Source organism: Nanorana parkeri, unplaced genomic scaffold (genome assembly GCF_000935625.1).
Source record: "Nanorana parkeri isolate BGI_ZX_2015 unplaced genomic scaffold, ASM93562v1 scaffold84, whole genome shotgun sequence".
Classification (NCBI taxonomy): domain Eukaryota; kingdom Metazoa; phylum Chordata; class Amphibia; order Anura; family Dicroglossidae; genus Nanorana; species Nanorana parkeri.
In genome coordinates, this window is record NW_017306352.1 from 173,526 (window position 1) to 198,372 (window position 24,847).

Below are 24,847 nucleotides of genomic sequence, written 5' to 3' on the forward strand. Positions count from 1 at the left end.
CTCCTGTACAAAAAGCCATACGCTGTGTCCCCTGTGTGGTCGTTAGTTCAAACCAAAGAATAAACTGCTCAACTGTCACTACACAAACACGGTCCCCAACAAACTGAAGATGGAGCCAAGCAGTAAATAAAGCAAATACAGCCTGAAAAAAAAAAAATTCTTGTTTTTTAGAACCATAACAAAGCTTTCGGTTTCTAGTTCTATAGGGGAAAGGGAAAATTTTAATAAAAAAAATAAATGAAACTTAACCAATTTACATAATAAAGTAGCCTAAAAAGGTGTGAAAATAGGTTAATTAGGTAAACAAATCCTTCTTAATTGCATACAAGGGAGACAATACAATAGGCTGTTCACTTTTTTCCTTAGCTCAGTGAATGAAGTGAAGCTCTGCTGACTTCCATCATCCATGCACATTGTTTAGTTATTTTCCTTGCACATGATGGGAGTTTTTTGCAAAGTCAATTTTCATCAGATTTACTAAGCTAAGGGAAAATTCTCTTGCAAAGTGAATGGCTATTTGCCTTCAGTAAATCATCCCTAAAGGATCCAAGCCTTTAGAGGTCAGATACTCTGCCCCAGATCACTGCCATTAGGTGAACTGGTAAGGGGGTCTTATCTACTAGACTGGAGCGAGGGGCCCTCAGAGGGTGTGGGACTCTCTCTCCCTTCCAGCAAAGGCCTTTACCAGTTCATTGAGAAGGTTGGTTTGTCTGTTGAAGTAAATCGTTGTAATAGGTTGATTGCGGAGTATTGGCTATTAGTCCAGGTTTAGGTAAACTAATTCTGTCATTGATAACCTCCAATATCGGTGTCTGCATCTGGATAATTCATCAATCACCCCCCACCACCACCACCACCATACTAAACTTGAATTTTAAACATGGACTCTTCATTTGTCATTTGACTTTTACATAGCCCAATATAAGCTCTAAAAGCAATATTTTCCTGGCTGGAAATGTTTCATTTAGATACTCCTCCGTCTCCTAATGTCTTCAACAAATCATTAACATAAAAGGGAATTGCTAGTCTTCTAAAGAACAACTTGGGGAAAATGTTTTATTACACTGTGATGTGGACGTGATGACTCGAGGATCCTTAGACCACAGCAGCGGAGTGGGAACGAGGCTGGAAGGACAAGTCTAAGAGCAAGCAAGCTCTGGGGATTGGGCGAGTATAACTTTTTAATTTTAGTCCCTAGACAAAAATGAGCAGTTAACCCTTTCAGTGTGGGAGTAGCCTCATATAAAGGCAGCCATGTATACTTGTTATATATACACACACTGTGCTTCCTGTTTGGTATTGCTGCACAGGGATTGTACCTGACTGCTCCTATTAGTGTCAGTCTATGGTAAACTCAGAATCATAATAATTCACAAAGCAGAATACAACTACTGCTCGCTTTATCCTGGAATAGAGTTTATCTCAGCAGTTAATACATCAGAATGGACTTTAAATAAAAATGCTCACCTGAGGGAAAAATTGCCAAACTGCATATGAATTACTTCATGAGTTTGAAGACAAGCGAGTAATATATGAAAGCCACCTTAAAAAAGTAAACTATAATGACTCAAACCCGTCAACATGTCGAAACTGTTATTGCCATTAGTGATGGGCCGAACACCCCCATGTTCGGTTCGAATTAGAACTTTAGAACATGGAAAAAATTTGAATTTGAACTCGAACTCGAACTCAATGCAAGTCTATGGGGCTAGAAGTTTGAAAATCAATTGACCCCATTTTGAAGGCTTATATGCAATTTATTGACCAGAAAAAGGGTATGGGGATCCGGGTACTGCCCTGGGGGACATGTATCAATTCAAAAGAAAAACTTTTTAAAAACACCGTTTTAAAAGGAGCAGTGATTTTTTAACAAAAAAAATAAAAAATTCCTTTAAATATTAAACTGCCTGTAAAGTGGCGGATCTGTAAAATGTAAAAACCTGCTGCAGCAAAAATTACATTTGTAAAGAAAAAAATGATATTTAAAATGAAAAAAAAAAAGCATGCGGTTCCCCCTCCCAAACAATACCAGACCCTTTAGGTCTGGTAGGAAAGTTAGGATGCACCCCATTTAAAATAAATAAATAAATAAAAGCGTGGGGTTCCCCCCAAACGTCATACCAGACCCTTAAGGTCTGGTAGGAATTTTAAAGAGGAACCCCACCACCAAAAAAGGGGGGGCAAACATGGGGTCCCCCCTAAAATTCCATACCAGACCCTTGATTCAAGCATAGGCCTGGCAGGGCAGGAAAGGGGGGAAGAGTGAGCAGCCTTACATTTTGACAGATGCCGGCAACATATATACAATTGGGCGGAGCTAGCGGTGACACAGTTGTATGGCATCTGTACGGCATGATGACTTTGCCCAATCATGGCTCTTACAGAGTACTGGGCCCTGATTGGGCAAAGTCTTGCACCTGACCTGTAGTCAGGTGCAAGGCTTTAGCCAATCAGGGCTCGCCGAACACACAAACTGCCGATGTTCGAGTAGAACTCATTCTCGACTCGAACATCGAGCCCATCTCTAATTGACATTTGCCACATTGATAAAGAGGGAGAAAAAGACTTTGAAAAAAAAAAAGAAAAAAACAGCACGGTAAGTGTGATAGTGGTAAATGCAATCCTTACTCTGCATTCACACTCTGCATTTGGGATTCCTGCCTCCAGGACCTACAGATTCTGAAGTAAACTGGCAGAATGTAGAGTAAGGCCCCATTCACACAGAGACTTTGCTGCATCAGTGGGTTTCCCAGGTGTCGCCGTTCAGATGCAGCTGCTATACCCATTCATCTATCCTGCCTCCAGCAACAATCATCTATCCCAAACCAATCGTATTATGTATGATTACATGCGTACGGCCGCTTACAGTTGCAGCCGGTGTCACCCTGTCAATACTTTTAAAGGGTACAGTGGCCGCATCTGAACGGTGACACCTGGGAAGCCCCTGAATGCAGCAAAGTCCCTGTGTGAATGGAGCCTTACTTTACGTTTTGCCGGTTTGCTTGAGTTTGCCAACCATATCTGCCATTTTTTTGAAAACGATACGCGACTTCTGTTTACAATTATCAAAGACCAGTTTAGTGTTTTCTCAATCTGCCATTCAGCTGCTTTTACTGCTCATAAATATGACCGAAAATGGTTGGAGGACACACTTCAAAACATGGCAAATATGCTAATCAAAATTTTACTCCACCGCTGCTTTTTTCTTCAAGCGAAAACCAAGCGAACTCTAGCGAGGCACGGACATTTTTTTGGGAGAATGAGTCGCGGCTTATTCATATGTAAAGAGTACCACCCATTCATATGTAAATACTACAGTCGAGAATATATTCAGTGGGGGGCCAGCAGCCCCTTTCTTAATTTTGGTTGCCCCTGTCTGCCTGTCATCTTGAGTCCGGGTTTCTGCTGCCATGAAATCCGGACACAGCATTCAAAACCAAAACTGTCCGGGTCAATCCTAGACAGGTGGCAACCCCAGGTCCATGCAGTTGCCAGGAGCTAAGTGGGATGCTCTGGTTTGTGTTCTGCTGAGCTCCTGGCAATCAGTGATGTTAGTGAGCTTTGTGGGACAACAGGCAGAGCCACTTACAGAGTGGCTTGCACCCGCCCCCCCACACCACACTACTTAAGCTAAAACTGAGAACAACATCTTCACCACCCCGGAAAGGGCGATTCCCTGCCAGCACTCAAGCAACTCCCCTTCCAGACCAACATCACATTGCCTCAGGAGGCAAATACCCTAGAGACAGCCCTGCCTACAAATGTGTATTTTTCTATCATTTACAATAGTTTCCCTTTCAACACGTAACAACATCAACATAGGTCAACCCAAGTACAATGAGGAAATTGCTTCTTTATTACCAAATTGGCAGCTTTCCATAGCAATAAAGAATATACAAACATTTCATATATCTCCTTCCACCCTATTCCTCAATGTTCAGATTGACCATACAAGCCTACGTGTTTTCCTAAAAAACATCAGGAACTCTTATGTTTCCATCCCCTTCCTGACTCATGACAAGGGTGCTCTTTTGCCCTTTGTCACATGGGCAAGGCATCAACTTGGACTTGAGCGGCAGAGCACACGAACAAAGGAAAGTAAACATTACACCAACTTTTGTGTAAGAACAAATAACTCTGCGCATAGTAAAGGAAGTCTACTTTTTCCCACATCCACAAGTGATTTTCCCGGCTGGGCAATCTCTGCAAAGTTGTTGCTACAATAAAGACATTGCTGAGTCGGTGGATTTCACCCTTTAAGAAGGCTATTGTTTATAGAGCTTGTTAAGAGTGGTGCCAATGACTGAATCTGAATAAAGGAAACTGTAGGAGCTCAAATTAACAGCGTAATTCCATGGAAGGCAGAGGAAAAAAAAGCCAGAGCTCTGTTAAAAGTCTGAATTTAGCAGTATTAGCACACATCCATTACATTTCCAGGGATTTTATTACAGCTTCCTGAGCTCACAAAAAAATAAGTATGGTGGTAGTTTAATGGATAATAATGAGAGATAAGCTACTGTATAATTGTGTTTTGTAGAAGAACAATATGTGATCTAAAAATAAATAATGGCAATGCTAATTCTCATCTGCATGCCCATGTAGTATTTAAAAGCCATAATCCTAAAGCAGTACTCCACACAAGCAACCAAATACCAATTTGAAATACATATAAGAAATGTTTTAATTGCAAATAAACTTGCAATTCCATCCAGCCAGTCTTGTGCTCCAGGCACTCCTGAGAGACAGCCTAACCACTTCTTTCATTCCTACTAAATTTCAGCAGCACGCAGCTTGCTGATTGGTCAATGAAGGAGCAGCAATACATCACAATGCTCAGGTGTCAGGTGTAGACAGCACTGTGCTGTAGAACCCGTACTGACTACTTGTGCTGGCTCTACCTTTCACAGGTTGCTATTCAAGGGGATTCCAGGAAGCTATTATAAAAAAAGATTCAGATACTTACACTAGCTGTATGTCAAAACATATTGAATTACTTTTTTGAAGGATACTTAACTGATCAGAATGGTGTTTTATATACGATTGGATTTGAGCTTTATTCTGCTAATGTCACATAAATACACACTGATTTTATAAAAGATTTCCTTGTTGTGCAAAACAAAAGAAAAAAAAAAACATGCCGGTCTTTGTTTCTATTAAAGGGTGTTAAGAATGGGCATTGCTTGTATTATAATTAAACTGGGGTGCTCTTAGGCACCACAAAATGAGAAAAAATTTGGCAAAAGGTATGCATGGCCAGATCACTAAACAGTAGGTGTGGCCTATAGGGGTATTGTTAAAGCCTACTTCCAGTGTAGCAATAGTGCAGTGGCCAGGGGTATGTCTGATGTAAACACTGTATAGAGCAGTCAATTTAGTACCCCTTTATTGGTGTCATTGCTGAAGTTCCCCCATTACCCTGGTGTCTGTGGTAAAGCACCCTCATTACTCTGTTTTTTAGTGCAGAAATGCCCCCATTACCCTGATGTAAATGGTAAAGTACCCCCATTTACCCAGGTGTCAGTGGAGAAGCTCCCCATTATATTGGCATCAGTGGCAAGGTGCTTTCATTACCCTGGTGTCAATGGTTAAGTTCCCCCTATTACGCAGGTGTCAGTGGAGAAGAGCCCCCATTACCTTGGTGTCAATGGTAAAGTACTCCCATTATCCTGGTGCAAATGGTAAAGTTCCCCCATTTACCCTGGTGTCAGTGGAGAAGTTCCCCCATTATGTTGGTGTCAGTGGTAAGGTGCTTCCATTACCCTGGTGTCAATGGTGAAGTTCCCCCTTTTACCCAGGTGCCAGTGGAGAAGAGCCCCCCATTACATTGGTGTCAATGGTAAAGTATCCCCATTTACCCTGGCGTCAGTGGAGAAGCTCCCAAATTATATTTGCATCACTGGTAAGGTGCTTTCATTACCCTGGTGTCAATAATTAAGTTCCCTCTATTACCCAGGTGTCAGTGGAGAAGAGCACCCCATTACATTGGTGTCAATGGTAAAGTATCCCCATTTACCCTGGCGTCAGTGGAAAAGCTCCACCATTATATTGGCATCAGTGGTAAGGTGCTTCTATTACCCTGGTGTCAATGGTGAAGTTCCCCCTATTACCCAGGTGTCAGTGGAGAAGAGCCCCCATTACCCTGGTGTCAATGGTAAAGTACCTCGATTACTCTGGTGTCAGTGGAGCAGTTCCCCCATTATATTGGTGTCATTGGTAAGATGCCCTCATTACCCTGGTGTCAGTTGAGCAGTTCCCCCATTATATTGGAGTCTTTGGTAAGGTGCCCACCTGGTGTCAGTGGAGCAATTCCCCTAATATATTGGTGTCACTGATAAGGTACCCACATTACCCTGGTGTCTTTGATGAAATGCCTTCATTATATTGCTTTCAGTAATTATTATTATACAGGAAGTACCTTCTTGTGTTAGTGGTCATTTGGAGTGACATACATCAATTGGGTTCGGGGGTAACTTACCTGAGACAACACACACTCCATATTTCAAACTACCAAATCTGCTGTTGTTAAGTGACATTGGCCCCAGAAATAAGCAGATACTGTCGACTGGGAGATCATTTCAGCAGATGGTGACTGCTGGGTGTAAATAGACCCAGAGCACCCAGCAAGTGATTGGGACACTTGCCGTAGATGGTAAAATCTAGTGACTACCATGGTGTGAAATAAATTAATTTTTTTCTAATAAAATTAAGTAAAATGTCACATCTGTCAGTCATCTACTGGAGGCTCAGGGAGCATGAAAGAGAAGTGAAAAGTGAAGTGATTGATCGAAAAAAAATAATTATCCGGGTACACAACACAATGTGAGCTCACATCTAGTACTTGAAGGGGAAGCAGCAATGATCAAATAACCTCTTGAACTCAGGAACAGTGACACCAGTCCACCCAGTTACTCCCTATTCCTGCCACTTCCTCAACATGCCATAGCTACCGGTAAGTAGGGCTGAATCTTCCGAGTTTATACATCCACAGAAGCTTTTTTTGTCCCCTCCTTCATGAGCTGTACTGAGCAAGATGTAGAGACGTGGGCACAAATACACAGGGATTTATCAAGCAAGATAATGATTAAATCAGACACCTGTCTAAAGCTGTTTTTTATTTAGTAAAGGATTTGCACTATGCTTTGTGTACATTTTAAATCCCTGTGCCTGAAATGCTGGGCAGGTGGCTGGAACAATTTAGCGTGCATCTGATGTCAGATTTATAACTGTATTGGAACTAATTTGTGCTTAATTACACAGGCCCAGGAACAGATAAGTGGCCCTAAAAAAAAAGATCATGCATGTACCCCAGATTTCTTCTTTAGCACTGCACTGAATAGGAATTCCATTGCACTTCCATATGCTAATTTCAACCTTCTCTGTCAGTGCTGTGCGCTGTCCTCCATCTTACCTATTGGCCAATCACTATGATGGACAACCTTACTGGCGCTTACATTTCCTTCCCCCATTCTTCCCTGAGAGGTGCTTGCACAGGGCTAGGTAAGCACCGCTTGCCCCCAAATAATATTACCGTATCTTGTGTTTGGACACTCAGAACCTGAGCACTGTATTGAGTAAAGTACACCTGTGTCCAGCACTCAGAAGTACTAGATTTATTTTGTGGGAGGAGATTAGGACAGAGGGGTTACACTAAGGAAAAGTGGGTGCAAACACATATATACTGCAAGCACATGTATACTTCTAGTTATACAACATAATTATTACTTTGCCTATATTCTCTTGTACAGGTTCACTTCAAAAGGACAGCATCATGTATTGTATTCATCCATATTTCTTTTTGTTTTGACAAACATCATTTGAACAGTTGTCATACTGCAAAAGGTAATATGTCAGATATAAATGATTGCTACCTAGAATGCCCACTTATACATAGGCATACTACAGGCAGTATAGCTAACACAGCCACTATGGGCTCGCATCTAGGTAATATTAGGCTTATCTTGATTTATGCTGTATATTATTTTGCATGTAATGTTTACCATGTGCTCAGACTGGATTGCCTTGTTTGTAATAATTTACCTTAGGCCAGAATCTTTTATTTTTTGCCGATACCAAGGTAATGGGGGCTGCTTTAAAGTAAATAAAGCCTTTATTGATGTCTGCCTCTGCTGTCTGTCTTACCTTTAGTTTACCTGTGCCTTTTTACAGGCTGTGAGCATCCTCTGTGCAGCCAGCAGACAGAATAGACTTCTCAAAGATTTGAAGGAAAGTCTGGTCTTTATCAAGTAACTGTGAAAGGAGGCATGCCTTTCTCTGAGCCATGCCTTTAAAATGTGGTCCTCAGGTTTGCCCCATCGCTTATGTACAGGTGAATAACTGAACCAGGATAATAAACCTATTGGCCAATCACTATGATGGACAACCTTACTGGCGCTTACATTTCCTTCCCCCATTCTTCCCTGAGAGGTGCTTGCACAGGGCTAGGTAAGCACCGCTTGCCCCCAAATAATATTACCGTATCTTGTGTTTGGACACTCAGACCCTGAGCACTGTATTGAGTAAAGTACACCTGTGTCCAGTACTCAGAAATACTAGATTTATTTTGTTGGAGGAGATTAGGACAGAGGGGTTACACTAAGGAAAAGTGGGTGACTATACCAAGGTAATGGGGGCTGCTTTAAAGTAAATAAAGCCTTTATTGATGTCTGCCTCTGCTGTCTGTCTTACCTTTAGTTTACCTGTGCCTTGTTCTAGAAGTCTCTGTCTTTCATCGTCAGAGATTGTTAAAGTAGTTTGAGAAATCATCTGCATGCCTTCCTTTTTACAGGCTGTGAGTAGGGTTGCCACCCGTACGGGTTTCACCCGGGCAGTACGGGTTTGCAATCATGTGCCCGGGTCTGTGCCCACCTCCCGCCTGGGCACATAATTCAAATGGTACAATGCTGCATACTAGCATATCTTGCGGCGGGCGGCGGGTGGCGGTCAGCGGACGCCAGGTGGCGCTGTTTCCGGTCCCTCGACTCTCCCTCCCTCCCCTGTTTCACTCCTCCGCGGCTGTAGTAGGAGGAAGTGACATCAGGGAGAGAGGGAGCCGTGACGGACTAATCTTTCTCCGGCAGCCGCCAGCAAGCAGGGGTTGTGGAGAGCAGCGATTTCGTCACACAACCCCTGCTTGCTGGAGGCTGTAGGAGGGTGAACCAGCGCTGGTAGAAGGTGGACCTTTGACTGCACTGAGGATGACCTGCACGCATCTCGCATCATCAGGGTGTTGGCTTCAAGGAAGGGACAACTTCAAACCAGGAAGGGACAACCAGCTCCTGATGACATAAGTAAAGAGGATAGCAGCATGGGACCTGGCATGTGGCTGTGGAGCAGGAGTTTACAACAGGACAATGCTGGAATCTCTGAGCATGTGAGTATATTTATTGTGGAAAACTCCAGTGAAAAATGTAAGAGGGTATCTAGGAAAAAAAACACACGGAGGGGTGAAGTTATTAAATTTTTAACAAATGCAATATTAATTGGAAAGGGGGGGGATCAGTATTGCACATTAAACATGCCCCCCAAAAAAAATGTTTTGTGGGGGCATCTTTTATGTGCAATAGTACACATCAAGGATACAGGCAGGGGAACAAAACCTGACACTATTTCTTTATAGGTGACACAATAGGAAATGAAGGTCGGGAACACAGATGTTATGTGTTATATTTTAATACTCACACACAAAACAGATAAAAGTTATGTCTGGTGTTCTACTTAAGGGCTTGTTTCCACCAGCCCGCACATCTACCGCAATGTCCCGTGCCCGGAACGCGAGGGATCGCCTATATAAAGTCTCCCTGCGCTCTGGGGTGTGACGGGGGCGTGTCAGTGCCATTCAAGTCAATGGCACTGCAGACCCGCCCACAGTACGATCAACCGCACAGTTACGTGCGGTAAAAAAAAAGCCCTGCATTCCAATGCGGTGGGATCGCAAAAAAACGTGCATGCACCATTTTTTGCGATCCCAACGCACTGGAACGCAGAGCGTTTTATTACCGCACGTTCCTGTGCGGCCGATCGTACTGTGGGCAACTTGAATGGCACTGCCACACCCTCTCATACCCAAGAACGCAAGGAAACAATATATATGCGATCCCTTGTGTTCCAGGAATGGGGCATTGCGGTAGACGTGTGGCTGGTGGAAACAGTTCATAAATAAAGTTAGTAAAATAAAAAAATTGTTGGGGGGGGGGGGGGTTAAGGGATGTATTTTTTCCCGCAGAGACATGCAAAGTCTCTAGGGTTGCCACCCATCCGGGATTCACCTGGACAGTCTAGTGTTCTACCAACATTTGAGACTACGTTAGAATGTGTGACCGGTCACGTTGTCACAAACTTTAACATAATCCCGCCCAGTTTTTTGGTGGTGGAATGTGTGACCACCCATTAGTTCAAGCATTACAACGCTTTGTGAGCTCTTCCAGGGCAAATCGGCATCAGAGATGGTATGAAGCATCCTCTGTGCAGTCAGCAGACAGAATGGACTTCTCAAAGATTTGAAGGAAAGTCTGGTCTTTATCAAGTAACTGTGAAAGGAGGCATGCCTTTCTCTGAGCCATGCCTTTAAAATGTGGTCCTCAGGTTTGCCCCATCGCTTATGTGATGTTTAAAGGAGAAGGTGAAAAGCACTCACCTCATAGTTCTAGCCGACCTGTGACAATGAGACTGTCACAGGTCGGCCCAGTAGATATTAAACAATCTAAGGTCAAAGCAGGTGGCTTTCAGGTAGAATCATATTGCAGGCCTAGGTAGATAGTGTAGAGTCATATCACAAGCTAGAAGTTAAACTGGAGTCATAGCGTGCTTGAGTATGGCTGTGTTCAATTCTTACTTCAAGGCAGCACATATCCTTTTTATCACTGTGTTATTCCTGCACGTTTGTCCTGGTCAGGATTTTACTTATCATTATTATAATGGGCTCTGGAACTTTGGCTAGGAATTTAAGTATGGGCAAAAGCCTCGCAGTAAATTGGATTCAGTGAGACATCTGCTTGTAGATGGAAATCCTAAGCACAGTATGCATGCGTGATGAGAAAACAGAGTTTAAATGACATGTCCTCTTCGAAAGTAAAAGCTGCTATAAGACATAAGCTTTCTTCACAATCTGTGCAAACCCAGCCTGCTTTTATGTCATTTTGTACCTATCCCTGGCGGATTAATTGGCTTTCTCAGCATGTACTTCACAATTTCTAGATGCTGAAATACTTTTTTTTCTGTATTCCAATATATAAGTACAAGATCTTGTAATATGAACTGAGTTGAAGTCCAATAACTAGACACTAGATTTTTTTTTTTTGTTCTTTCCCTTGACATACATTCTACTGTGGAGTTAATGTATAAAAAATATCTGATTTCCACAATAATATTTTTCCTGGTCTTCATCCAAACCTGCAAGCTGTTATTGCATCCAAATAGCATCTGCCTAATGGTTATAAACACCAATTAGGATCGGCACCACGAAGTTTAAAAGCTGAAAGTGATAAACAAAAACTGACCTTATCTAATCCAACATTTGGAAAGGAAGAGATTAGAGTTTTATACCCACCAATTGCTGAATGTCCATCATGGACAAATATACACATGGTCTAGAGGTGATTACTGATGACCTGTAATGGAGATCTGCCTAGGTTATATTGACCCATATGGAAAATTAAGCATATTTTTATATTGCTGTTGTCATTACATTATAGAGGTTTACTGGGACAGCAAAGCTAGCCACAAACCAGGCAAGTTTTCATAAGATTCATCAAAGATTTGGAAGAAATCAAATGACGGTAATACAGTCCATGTAAAAAAACAATTGCTAACAATTCCTAAGAACTAGAAATATCAGCCATCTTGTTTTAAACAAAGGTTATTTGTGCAGGATTTTTTTTTTAGAACACACATCTATTAAATTAAAAAAAGATATTTGTTTCTGTAGAATGGGAAGTGTAAATGATTTGGAAAAATGTCCATTAACATTTTTCCAAATCCAACAAGCAGTCAGTAAATATACATTTATTTCTTGTACTCATGTATTGTAAGCATTATTTATGACAATGCACATAATAAATCTCCGCTGAAGCTTTCAAAGATCATTTATTGGATTGAATGGAAGTTTATACAACATGTTCATTCTGCTGCACCTCTTCGGGATTGTGCAGGGACCGTTGTTACACAATGATCTACATGACATGGATGCAGAAATGAGGTCACTGTGAGTCCAGGATTTCTGTTCCACTTGAAAATGTATGAGGGCATGACTATCGGTAAGGAATGTAATGAGTTTCCTAAATAAAAACATGACTGGGCCATTAATATGTTTACATTACTGTAAAGTACACACCATGTTTGTAGATATGTGACCATCATAACAATACTATATGGCCAAAAGTATGTTGACAACCCTCCAAATTACTGAGTTCTGGTATTTCCAGTGAAGGACATTGATAATTCTACAGCATACAAATATATTTTAGACCATTGTTTATTTCTAGCCTTTTAAAATCAGTTTGGGTTTTGGTCCTTTTCTATTCCATTGTGACTGCACCCTGTGGTCAAAGCCAGATCCATTAAGATATGGTTTGGCAAGTTTGGTGTGGAGAAACGTGAGTGGCCTGCACAGAGCCCTGACCTCAACCCTACTGACCACCTTTAGAATTCATAAGAATGTCCATTCCAAGCCAAGTCTGACCATCCAACAAGGGCTCCTTACTTCACAAATGATCCTTTGACTGAGCAGGCACAAATTCCCATAGACCAACTCCAAAATCTTGAGGAAAGATTATCCAGAAAAGTTAAAGCTGTTACAGCCACAAAAGGGGACCAATCCCATATAACTTTCCATGGTTTTAGAATGAGGTGTCCAACAAGCTCGCATAGGTGTGATGGTCAAGTCTATGCAAACAGTGCATCATAAAAGAATTGTGTAGGCTGCCACCCCTTAAAATACTGGCTGCCTGGCTGTCATACCGATCTAAAGCTTGTAGTGCTTTCTCAGTCATTGTCTATAGGATCCAGAATGCAAATCAGGATTTCTAATACTCTCTGACCTTACCAGCTCCATAGTTATTCCAGTAGTGACTCAGATCATGCTAGGCTAAGTTCACATTATGTGCAGTGACATGCGGGTCACCGTTAGGGCACATAGAAGACAATTGTTTTCTGTGTGGCCCATTCATACCACATTGATGGCATGATGTGCAGTGTGGAAAAATGTAGACATGCTGCATTTCTCTGCAAAGCATGGCACTGCAGATCACCTCAGCAGGCTTGAATGAAGTGTTTTGTACAATCCAAATACAATAAAAAAAAGTGTGGGGGGATAACTCTACAGGTCAGGGGAGAAGTGAATCATGGAGGTCATTCAGACAGGAAATGAAAGTTGGCTCAAGATAGCTGCTGCATCTTTATAGGGTTATATTGTGGAGATGCAAGTTTGCAGGGAATTGAGAGTCATCGGTTTCAACACAAGAGAGGACATGCTGCAAGTGTGGGGATAAAAAGTTAAGACGAGTTCTGTTTTAAATGTATTTTTTTTAATACAAACAGTGGAAGAACTTGAGTTTGACCTCTTATAAGCCTCTTGTAGTCCATGTACAGTAGAGGGAGAAGCAGCAAAGGAGCCAATCAGGTGTATTGCTGTGCAAGGACCAAACTAATAGCAGGAAGGAGAAGAGTGACAGAGAGATGAGTGCATCAGTGTGCTGCTTCTCCTTTCACTGCCCAGTCATAGAGTGAGAAGTAGACCTGTGCGTGACACTGCAGTAGAAAAAGAAAGGTTCCCTTCCCCTGACAGGCAGGACTGGAGAGACAGGAATAAGAATCCTTTTGGCTCTCATATATGTGAAATGGATCAGAACCACAACTAGGTTCACACAAGATATCTGCTGCTGTTCCTAATTATGTTGTGTTCGGTGCACCAGAAAAATCACAAACACAGGGTTAAGGTCTATGAAGATTCTGCTTTATTTAGGGCGGTCTCTCTCTTTTATACACAGATAACAGGAGAGTGTTTGTCACACATATGCCCACATCTGTTATCTCTAAATGTCTTGTACTATTGGGCAAACTAGAGGAGCTGTTAGTTAAAGTCTTGTGTCTCTCGCTAATTGGTTAGTCAAAGATATCTTCTGCCTGTAGCATCCTCCCTCGGCATTCTTTTCATGTATCCTCGACGCGCTCCCGAATACAGGATATATCTTGGTTACGCATAGCTACGCTAAAGCTGAGTAAGGAAAGTCACAAAGCTAGGAAGCAAATTAAACAAATACAAACATAGGAAAATACATTTTCTTGATATGATCCATATTCCTTCACATATGTAGTTCATATGTGTATTTACAGTAGACGAAAAGTAGAGTAAGGGAGAGTAAGGAGTCAGCCTTTTTTTTTTTGCCATCTCTGTCCTGTTAGGGAGATTTCCCTTCACTTCCTGTCTGATAGCAACAACAAGAAGTGAAAGAAAATCCCTTGTAAGAGGGAAATCCCTGGTGGCCAGCATGGCCACCAGAACTAGAGTCTGTATTGGAAGATTTCCCACCTATTCCCATTCTGAAGACAACCCACAATTTGGGATTTTCTTTCAATTTCAGTGATAATGGTCACCAGGACAAATAGAGAGGGTAACAGGGACAGCACTGAAAACCTGACAGGTGTTCTAATTCCTCTCCACTCAATCCTAAAGTTAAAAAAAAAAGAGTTTTGGTTCCATCTACACTTTATTGCAGTGCAGCTTTAAAAAACAACTATGGGAATTTTAGAAACTTACCCTTGCAATGGGGATCCCCCAGCACTGTAAGGGTTAAGTGCTAGTTTTAAATAGTGGAGTCCAATAAAGCAGATATACTCACCTGATCCGTTGGTGGTCAGTGGTCCCCTCTCTTCTCCTCCTCTCCGGCTGTGGTGTGTCCCTTGGTGTCCTCACTTCCAATGCATGCCAATGGTCCTGCATTAGACGTGATGATGTCAGCGGTCTATGGACCCCGGGGCAGAAAAGGCTGCGGGGACCAATCTGGCTGCTCATTAGGACTGAGGATTGACATACAGGTCACCCCTTAAAGTAGAGCTCTGGGAAAAAATGTTCTTAACCCTTGTAGAGGGTACTTCATCATTGTTGTGGCCAGCTAATATATAAGAAGAGGTATCTTATCTGTTGGAAGTTCGGCAGATACTGTGGCCGAACCTGGATGGTGACTGGAGAATACACAAACACCCATGCCATGGCAAGAAATCAGAACCTTGGCACACTATTGATGAGACAACATTGTACAGTTATTTCCTAGGACACAACAAGTGCTAATTTTTGTTTAGGTGCTAAAACGTTATACTCATCCAAACCGCAAAGCTGGCTGGCTACTACTCTGATCTCTGAAGCCTGTCTCATCCTCTGCTGCAATTATGGTATGTCCCTTGGCGTCCTCATGTCATATGCACTATGTATAGAGCGTGATGAGTCAAGGATCCTCAGAACGCTGTAGCGAAGATGGAGAGTGGCTCCAGGGACTGATCTAAGAGCAAGCCGGCTCCGAAGGATCGGGGGGGAGGGGGGGTGTAACTTTTTATTTTTAGCACCTATACAAAAACGAGCACTTAACCCTTGCAGTGCGGGGGTAGCCCCACTGCAAGGGTTAAGAACACTTTTGCCCTGAGTTCTGCTTTAAATTAGCAGCGTGTATATTGCATTTGTGAGCGGTCCACTTTAAGCCATAGAGCTCTGCTATTTTCACATAAGAAACAGATCTTATTAGAGTGTGGTTTGGATGTAATAGATCCGGCATGGCTTATATTCACTGGTTTTATTTCCCCATAATAGCTATAATACCCTCCGGAGTCTCAATGCCTCTACATGGCTATCCAGTCAGATTACATTAATGCATTTCTGAAAAATGCTTTTGTGAGTCAGAGCGCTGCTCCACCGTTGGAAAATCCCGGCATTCTTTATACATCTGGGTTCTAATCCAAATGGTTTCTTACTATCACATTCTAACAAATAAATGGCATCATAAAACGAGCTGTAACACAATCTAGTTTCTGCTGGGGAGTAGATAGAGGCTGTGCATCGAAATCATTCCCTAACACAATGTCAGGAAAACACATCATTGGTGTTGGATGGGGACCATCATTCCCAGGACCTAGTACATCCCTGCAGCACTTGTTAGTACAATGGTGGAGAGAGGGCACACACACGCGCGCACACACACACACACACACACACACACACACTCTCTCTGACAGACACACATAGACGCAGACACACAGACAAACATACAGACACAGGAACACACACATCCCCCACAAACACACAGACAGACAGACAGACACACACAGACACATACAGACACATACACACACGAGCTGGTCTGCTGTAGTAATAGTTGTGGATCCTGTTACCGCTCGCCAGATTTGTGTCACACAAAACGCTCATTCAGGTCAATTGGTTCTGTGTATGTTTTTCATGCGGTGTGTTTTTTGTTAGTTAGCACATTTTTAGAAGAGTATAAATAAGTTTTCCTTGCTACGCTTTTCTATATGCAGCCGCTTTGTTCCTCCAAAATGTTTTCCTTTTCAGGGTCTCTTTACTTAAAAGCACGCAGTAATACACACAATGCATTTTGACTTGTTGGCATCTTTTTTTTTTTATTATTGAAAATGTGTTTAAAGCTCAATTTTCTCTAAAAGCTGAACAGATAAAATACATATAAGGGAGATGTTTTATCTGTCAAAACTGTATTTCTGTCCATCAAGCTCTGAGATTAACACAGCTCTGCTGCACAGGACTGTCCTGTCTGGCAGGGAAGGAGACCTTGTTATCATCTGCTGCAGTTCATGTAGCAAATACAGGTCTTGTCCCTCCCCCAGTCTGTGACTGGACAGTGAAAGGAAAAGCAGAAGACTGATAAACTCCTCACTCTATGTCCCTTGTTAGCACTGCAACACATCTTCATGTATAGCTAAATTACATTTGCACGGCTCCATCTAGTGGCAGTCGTGCAGTGTGAACGGCATTCGCGCAGCTATGCATTCTCCCAACTATACACTGAAAGAGTGACTTATAAATCAGCCCCTTAGGACTCATTCACACTGCTAAGAGCCGGCCCGTACAGATCCTTGCGGCGTGCACAGCCGTATCGGGCCATTCCCGGGAAGGACAGGTGCTGCGTGTGATTGTACGCAGCCCCCGTCCTTCTCTATGGGAGGATGCGGCCGTGCAACGCTGTACGCTAACCCGACATGCACATCCGTGTGGGTGCAGGCGTCCGTGCTCGGACGTAGACAGGAACCATCCAGTCAACGTACGAGTACGAACACCTACACGGATGTGCATCTCAGGTGAACATACGGCTGCGTACTCCCATAGAGAAGAACAGACTGCTGCATACAATCACACGCAGCACCTGTCCTTCCCAGGAATGGCCCGAAACAGCCGTGCACGCCGCACGGATCTGTATGGGCCGCCACTTAGCTGTGTGAATGAGGCTTTAGAGTCTTTGAAGACTCTGCATGCAAATATTCCGGTAAAAAATATGTGAATTGCACATTCTCCTGAATTAGTCATCACTCATAAACAAGAGAAGTACATTTTAACAGGTAAAAATTGCATTTTTTGGCTCTAAAGAGAAAATCAATTATAGTTTATTCTTTATGTTCACAAGACGTACTAAACTCCCACCGCTTAGTAGCATGTATTGCATTGTGATTAGAAGTCACACAGAGGCATCCCCCAGCAGTCATGGATGAAGTGATGTCATCATCATGGAGTGATGACATTATGGACTACACTCACCATTCTCCTCTAATGTGAATCTGGAGCCTCGTGTGCGCTGACATTGCTGTGTGATGGAAGCTTCTGATGACTCATTGTAATAATCAGTAATGAACATCTGGGATTTATGTGGCAAACAGAATTTACAGCTGAGACACAAAAACATTTGTTTTGGAGTTTAATTTAACAAACACCGCCATGTATACAGAGGATTTTTGGACCTCCAAATCAGATTTAAACACAGACAAAGTTTGACTTTTACTAAAGCAAACATCAGTAAATTCCCAGAAAGAGTGCAAAATGCAGTAACTCATAGCAGCCAATAAGATCTTGACTGATCAATAAAACAGCAAACTGATTGGCTGCTATGGGATTGCACTTGCAATGCTTTATAAAATAGAGAAGAATTCCAGGCAAAGGTGTTCTTAAAGGAGAACTATGAGGTGAGTACTTTTCACTCACCTCATAGTTCTAGCCGACCTGTGACAATGAGACTGTCACAGGTCGGCTCAGTAGATCGGGAGGTGAGCGAACACATGCCGGTGTTCGCTCACTTCTCGATCATGTCACGGCTCTCTGCCGTGACAGGGGAGGGGATGGATTCCCCCCTTCCCGCTCCGATCCGCCAGCGCTGACTGGCGGAACGGACGGGGGAGGGGGCGGGTACAGCTGGCTCTGCCTCTAGATAGGCAGAGCCAGCTGTCACTCATGACGCTGGGCGGATCTCGACATCGATGTCGGGATCCGCTCCGGCTGCAGCGTCTCAGTATAGCGCGAGCTGTAGCTCGCGGTATACTGAGCTTAGGGTGACAGGAGGACGCTAGTTTGTGTCCTCCCGTTACCCTAAGGAGAACTATGGGGAAAACCCCTGACCCCATAGTTCTCCTTTAACCATTACAGTGGGACTACCCCCGTACTACAAGGGTTAAGTGCTCATTTTTGTCTAGGTGCTAAAAAATATACCTCGACGTCCTCACATCCTATACCCTGTGTGTATAACATGATAACTCAAGGATCCTTAGACCGCTACAGTGGGAGGGAAGTGAGCCATCAAGGACTGTTGTTCTATTACAGGTCTAAGAGCCAGCTGGCTCCGTGGATTGGGTGAGTAAAACTTTTTAGCACCTAGGTAAAAACAAGCACTCAACTCTTGCAGTGCAGGGGTAGCCCCAATGCAAGGGGTAAGAACACTTTTACCCGGAGTTCTTCTTTGAGCCTTGTTGTGTCCTTGGAAATAGCTGTACAATGTTGGCTCATCAATAGTGTGCCAAGGTTCTGATTTCTTGCCATGGTATAGGTGTATTCTCCAGTCACCTTCCAGGTTCGGCCACAGTATCTGCCGAACTTCCAACAGATAAGATACCTCTTCTTATATATTAGCTGGCCACAACAATTATGAAGTACAGGTGAAGGTGTAGATATGCACACAGCCCTCTTTTATATCTATAAAACTATAGTATGTATATAAGGGATGAGCTACTTTCTGGAGAATATGCTGCATGTGGTCCCATTCAGTGCTGGTTACATAGAGGATTTTACCAAGCTGCATTATTTCTGGGTGTATCAGCCACTGTGAACTTTGATCCTCCCTATCAACAGACCCAGCATGCCGAGATGAAGTAAATCCTGAGGGCATACATGGGAATTACATCATCAGGGCCCAGGCCAATCAAGTGGCCAAACACTCAAGACCTGGAAGAAGACCAGGGAGGCGAGGGAGGACCGGCAAGGAAGGAGCACAATGCTGGAGGGGATCGCTTTGGCAGGTAAGTCTATGATAACTTTCTAATTTGTTGTGCACGCTAGCACATTATGGCTAAAAGATCCAGGGGAAATTTAATTTTTTTGTTCCCTATACTTCCACTTTAACATGTGTACAGGTTCATTTCAAACAATATTTTCCGGCAACAAGTGAAAGTATTCACTGAGCTAGAAATAGCTGTCAAGCAAACACAGCAATTGAAAGTTCACTCAGTCTACCTTAAAGGAGAACTATAGGGAGAAATAAACTCATCCCCATAATTAGAGCCGACATGCGACACTGAAACTGTCACACATGAGCTCTATTTATCAAGAACTGAGTGATCACATACCACTGATTGCTCAGTTCTCGATCTTCTCCTTGTCAGTCACTGCTCCCCACAGGCATTCCCCCCCCTCTCCTCTTTGTTCCTCCAGCACTGATTGGTGGGACAGACAGGGGAGGGGACGGGCACAGCAGGCTATACTGATAGAGAGGCAGAGCTAGCTGTCAATCAGGTGGCGGGGTGGATCTTTATGTTTGAGTTTGATAGTGTTTGAGCTTTGCCCATTCAGAAGGGCTCCGCATTTGTGCACAGCAGATGGCAATGAGAGCTGCTGCAGGTATATCTGTGACCTCTAAGATGTCACCTCTCTTTGGCTAGCTTAATAACACCTACAAGCTCCAATCATGCAAATGCAATCTACATCTTACCTCCAGTAAGTCTCTGACCCCATGCTTGTTATGATGAACAGTTAATGTGGATTGGAGCAACATTCACCTTATTTATTCCCAGAGAATTTTTGTACAAGTCATTCTGATTTGAGAAAGCTGGACAGATGACTGACGAAACATCTACAAGAAAAATACAACAAGTCAAGTTGCTTTGATTTATTTTACAGATATGCTGCAGCTTTGTGCATAGACCTATAGGTACCCACATGTGATGCCTGCTAACTGCTTTCTTTTTTTGTGTGTGACAGAGTCTTTTTAAGGGTGCATAATCTCGTCCATTAATAATGAATGACTGGACTCTATACCATAATTCCACTTTTGGTACTAAGTAGCAAAAATATGCGTTTTTCCTGAGTTTTAATTCCCCTCTTATTAGTTATGCCATCTACAGATTAACTTCCTCATCTCTTCCAGTCTATTGGGTTTTCCCTTTAAGAAATCAAAGCCTAGCTGTGGTTAGCTGTACAGCATTTCGGGTAAATGGATGGAGCGATCCTTGCTTAATTAGCCTGAACATCATCAATCTGAAACACTTAAAAGCTACAAAGGAAACAGAACTATCCATTTAAAACCACCACTACATCAAAACCAATCATCGGGGAGTTCCTAAAAAGGCACTTTGCGTTATTTCCACGAAAAATGTTGACAAGTCTACAATAAACAGCTGTGTGATGTATGAAGTGTTCAGTAAAGTGTTATTTTTTTTCTTTATGGAGTTGTGAAAAAAAATGTATTTGATAGAGGGAAAAACAAAATCACAGGCTGCATTGTACGTGAAGACAAAGTTGTACAATTATAACAGGGATGTGTATATTTATAGTTCATATCTTTCAGATGTAAACTATAGAGCTCAGTCACACTAGATGCAGTGCGTTCCGGCCCGATTTTGGCCGGAACGCACTGCCTTGCATTGCGGCCGGCTCACATTTTAGTGGGGTAGGAGGGGGCGTGTCGGGCCATTCAAGTGAATGGCGCCCTAGCCACGCCCTCCGGCCGCAATGCGATCCGCCGCACGGGATCGCAAGGCACATTGTGCCTGCGGTCCGGCCCTGTGCGATGCAATCAAAATAGTGCTTGTAGCATTTTGATCGCACCGCACTGGTTGGGACCGCAGGCACAATGTGCCTTGCGATCCCGTGCGGCGGATCGCATTGCTGCCAGAGGGCGTGGCTACAGCACTGTCTTCACTTTTCTCACCTTTTGTTGTACCTTAGTGCTGCTGATCTCCTGTGGCCCCTCTGCAGTCACTTTCTGTCTATATGCACCCCAGCGATGGAGTATTTTTCAGGGCAGGTTTCCTGATGGTGACAGCAGTGGACCATGTCTGTGTAATGTATTTCAAACAGCTACTAAAGGTGCCCATACACCTTACAGCCATCGCAAGACTTCTGTCTTGCGATGGTTGTAAGCTAATTAAAAGCTTGTACGATCTGCCCATCTTGGACAGGCAGATCGTACTTGCGATCATTGCAAGCCCGTCCCCCTGAGGGGCGGGCTTGCGATGACTGCAGTGAGGGGTGGGCTTTCGATGACTGCAAACGGACAGTGTGCGCGTGCGCACACTGGCCCGTTTGGCAGTTGTCGAACAAGCAGGCCACTAACCCGCCGAGAATCGTACGATTTTCAAGCCTGCTTGTTCGACGGAAGACGTGCGACCGTACAGTAGAAACGGTCGCACGCCTTCCATACACTTTGCGATTATCGTACGATCGTGGGATTTCCCGCGATTCTCGTACGATAATCGTACAGTGTATGGGCACCTTTACAGTCTCTATCAGAAGCCCATGTGACAGGGTGTCAATACAGGAGCACAAATGGGAGACAGGAATAGAGTGTTGTCGCCCTATAACAGGAAGTGGCCGGACATTTGATGAAAGCTGCAGACTTAGAGAATGAAAGTCATAGCTTTGTTCCACTGCTTCTGTGATACAACCTGCAGGGCTCTGCACAATGTTGTGGCTGTCTGTTTTACGTTTATGTGCATTGTTGCAGGGCTTGCATGCCCTACTTCTGTTATTTTTGTAACCTTTTATGTGAAAAACTGACCAAAAACCAAATAAAACCTTTGTGAATGAAAGTCATAGCGTTTTTTGTTTTTGTTTTAATTTTGGTATTTTGAGTAAAGCTGGCAATACACTGTAATATTTTCTTTGTTAAACTTGCGGGCTGAATGAAGAAAATGTTACAGATTCTTCCAACAATGCTTACGAGCATTGATCGAGGAATCTCCTGCTGTCGGAATACCCAAGCAGAGTCAGCAGCTCATTGGCTGCGGGCTCTGTTCAGTGGAAGATTTTCCGACTGGCTCCTTCCATCATCTGATCGAGAGATGCTGGCTGAAAGGCTGGCGACAGCAGCACCCACTGTGCAAAATTCACATAGTGTTTGGCCACTTTAAAGTATAATTGAACCTTCGTTTATTTTTTTGCATATATCTACTGCTAGCAAGCAGTAGTTTTATGCAAAAACATTTAAAAAAATTAAAAAGTTACCAAATTGGTTAAAACGTACCTGTGTCTCTGCCGCTCACTCTCGTCTGAAGTTCTGAAGATTTTTTGGGTGGCCATGGAGGATCCTGGGGTGGGCGCACGCGCAGTAGGGATCTTCAGCTGGGAGAAGAGGTAAGTCAATGCAAGCAGTGTGCACCCGCACAGGCTCTGTGGGACACAGCTGTCAGTGCTGGATCAGAGACCGGCACCAGCACTAGAGGGTCTCCTGAAAACTACTGTAAAGAAGTTGATCGGCTCAAGTGGCATTATGTAAGGTAAGTCCTTAAAGCAGCATTGGGGGAGAGGTAAAAAAAATGTGACTTTAATGTCACTTTAAGGGAGGGTTATAACTGCTGTCAGATTTTTTTTGCCCCATATGTGCCCCATTGGGAAGATTTTCCTTCACTTCCTGTCTGATACCAACAACAGGAAGAGAGAGGAAATCCCTCCAAAGTGAAGGAAATCCCTGGTGGTCAGTAGGGTAACCAGAACTAATGTCCCTATTGGAAGGTTTCCATCTATTTCTGTTCAGGTGACAACTCAAAATTTAAGGCTGAGGCTGGAGGAACAGATTTCAGAAGCCTGAACATTGTACCTATAATCCATTCATCTTTGTCTTTGTATTTTTTTAAGGTGGACTATGTCTTTAAAAATATTTTAAAAAAGCCTTTTCAAGCGACATGAACAAGTTAAAGATTATTCGGGATTTTAGTGATTGCGTTTACATATACTTTAATTGATTATGTGCTGCATTGCAAATTATGTTCCCAGCTACATTTTTCTAGAGAATGAAGCATATATCTGAGGGATGTGCCCAATCAATAAACATATATTTTAGGTTATATCACAACTGAATGTCATAAGCTTGTCATACAGAGAAATATAGATTCAGGCTTGATTATGGATTGTACAACCTTGAAGAAGATCTTCGGCCTGGTTATTGGCATTCAGATATTAACATTTTCTTATCAAACAGTAAAAAAGCTTTAATATAAGCCTTCACTGACCTCTGAAGTTGCAGCCGTTGAGGAGAAATTAATCTTCAAAGTTCACAATACAAGCTTTATCATCTGGTCTCATTGTTGTTCTCCACTCTCTTCCTGTGCACTTCTTCTGGGTCTATATAAGATATTACAAATCTGTGATCTGGGGAGTGGAGTGGATCTGAGCTCAAGAGAGAAAGTGGATGCAAAACTGCAAAGCTATCACTGCAAATCTTGAGGGTGACTTACTCCACAATGGCATACATACATACGTACGTACGTACGTACGTACGTACATATGGGCCGTACACATTCAACCGCCCAGCTCTTAGTAACCAGAGAGGGGAGATGGATATGTAGGTTAAACATTCTGGCTGGTGTCCCGCCCAGCTCCTGGCAACCAGTGACATTACTGGTTGCCAGGAGCTGGGTGGGACATCAGGGGTGCAATTCATTGTAGATACACTTCTGGTTATACAGACTTTGAAATTGGTGAAAGGTTCACTTTAATGCATGGAACACCAACATGTGGTGTATGCCCTTTGCTATTCCTGTCATTCCAACACTTGTACAAGGACAAAGCAAATGCAGCTGAACCTTAGTGCACCACAACGCATGCCATGAAAAAACACGTGTGTTACCATTGCAAATGAAAAGGCATGTTTAATGCAACAAGTGTCAACGTGTTAGAATACACACTATTGTATCTATTGCAATAACTCCTGCAGTATACAATTTCGGTCACTTGATGGCAGTGTTTATAAGTTCTGTTATACAGTATCTATGGTAGATTATCTGTTGTATTGAATAAGGTAGAGAATAAAGCTGTGGCTTCCTTCCTGTTTTCCAAGCCATGTGCAGCATGCATATCAGACTGTGTGCTTGTGTTTCTCTGTGAGGCTGTGCAAGAAGTTCCAACACAACACACTAAAAAATGACCTATCAACATATGCACAAGGGTCAGTTACTAGCAGACCCGGCACTACCATATAGGCAGGTCAAACAACTGCTTGACGGCGCCAGAAAAATGCGACTGGCCACAAGTTGGCCGCGGCGGCTCTGATCACAGTTGTCAGCGCTCCCTCTCTCTCCTGCCGGCCACTGCAGCTTCAGAGCGGCCAGGAGGAGAGAGAGGGACCGCTGACAGGTGTGA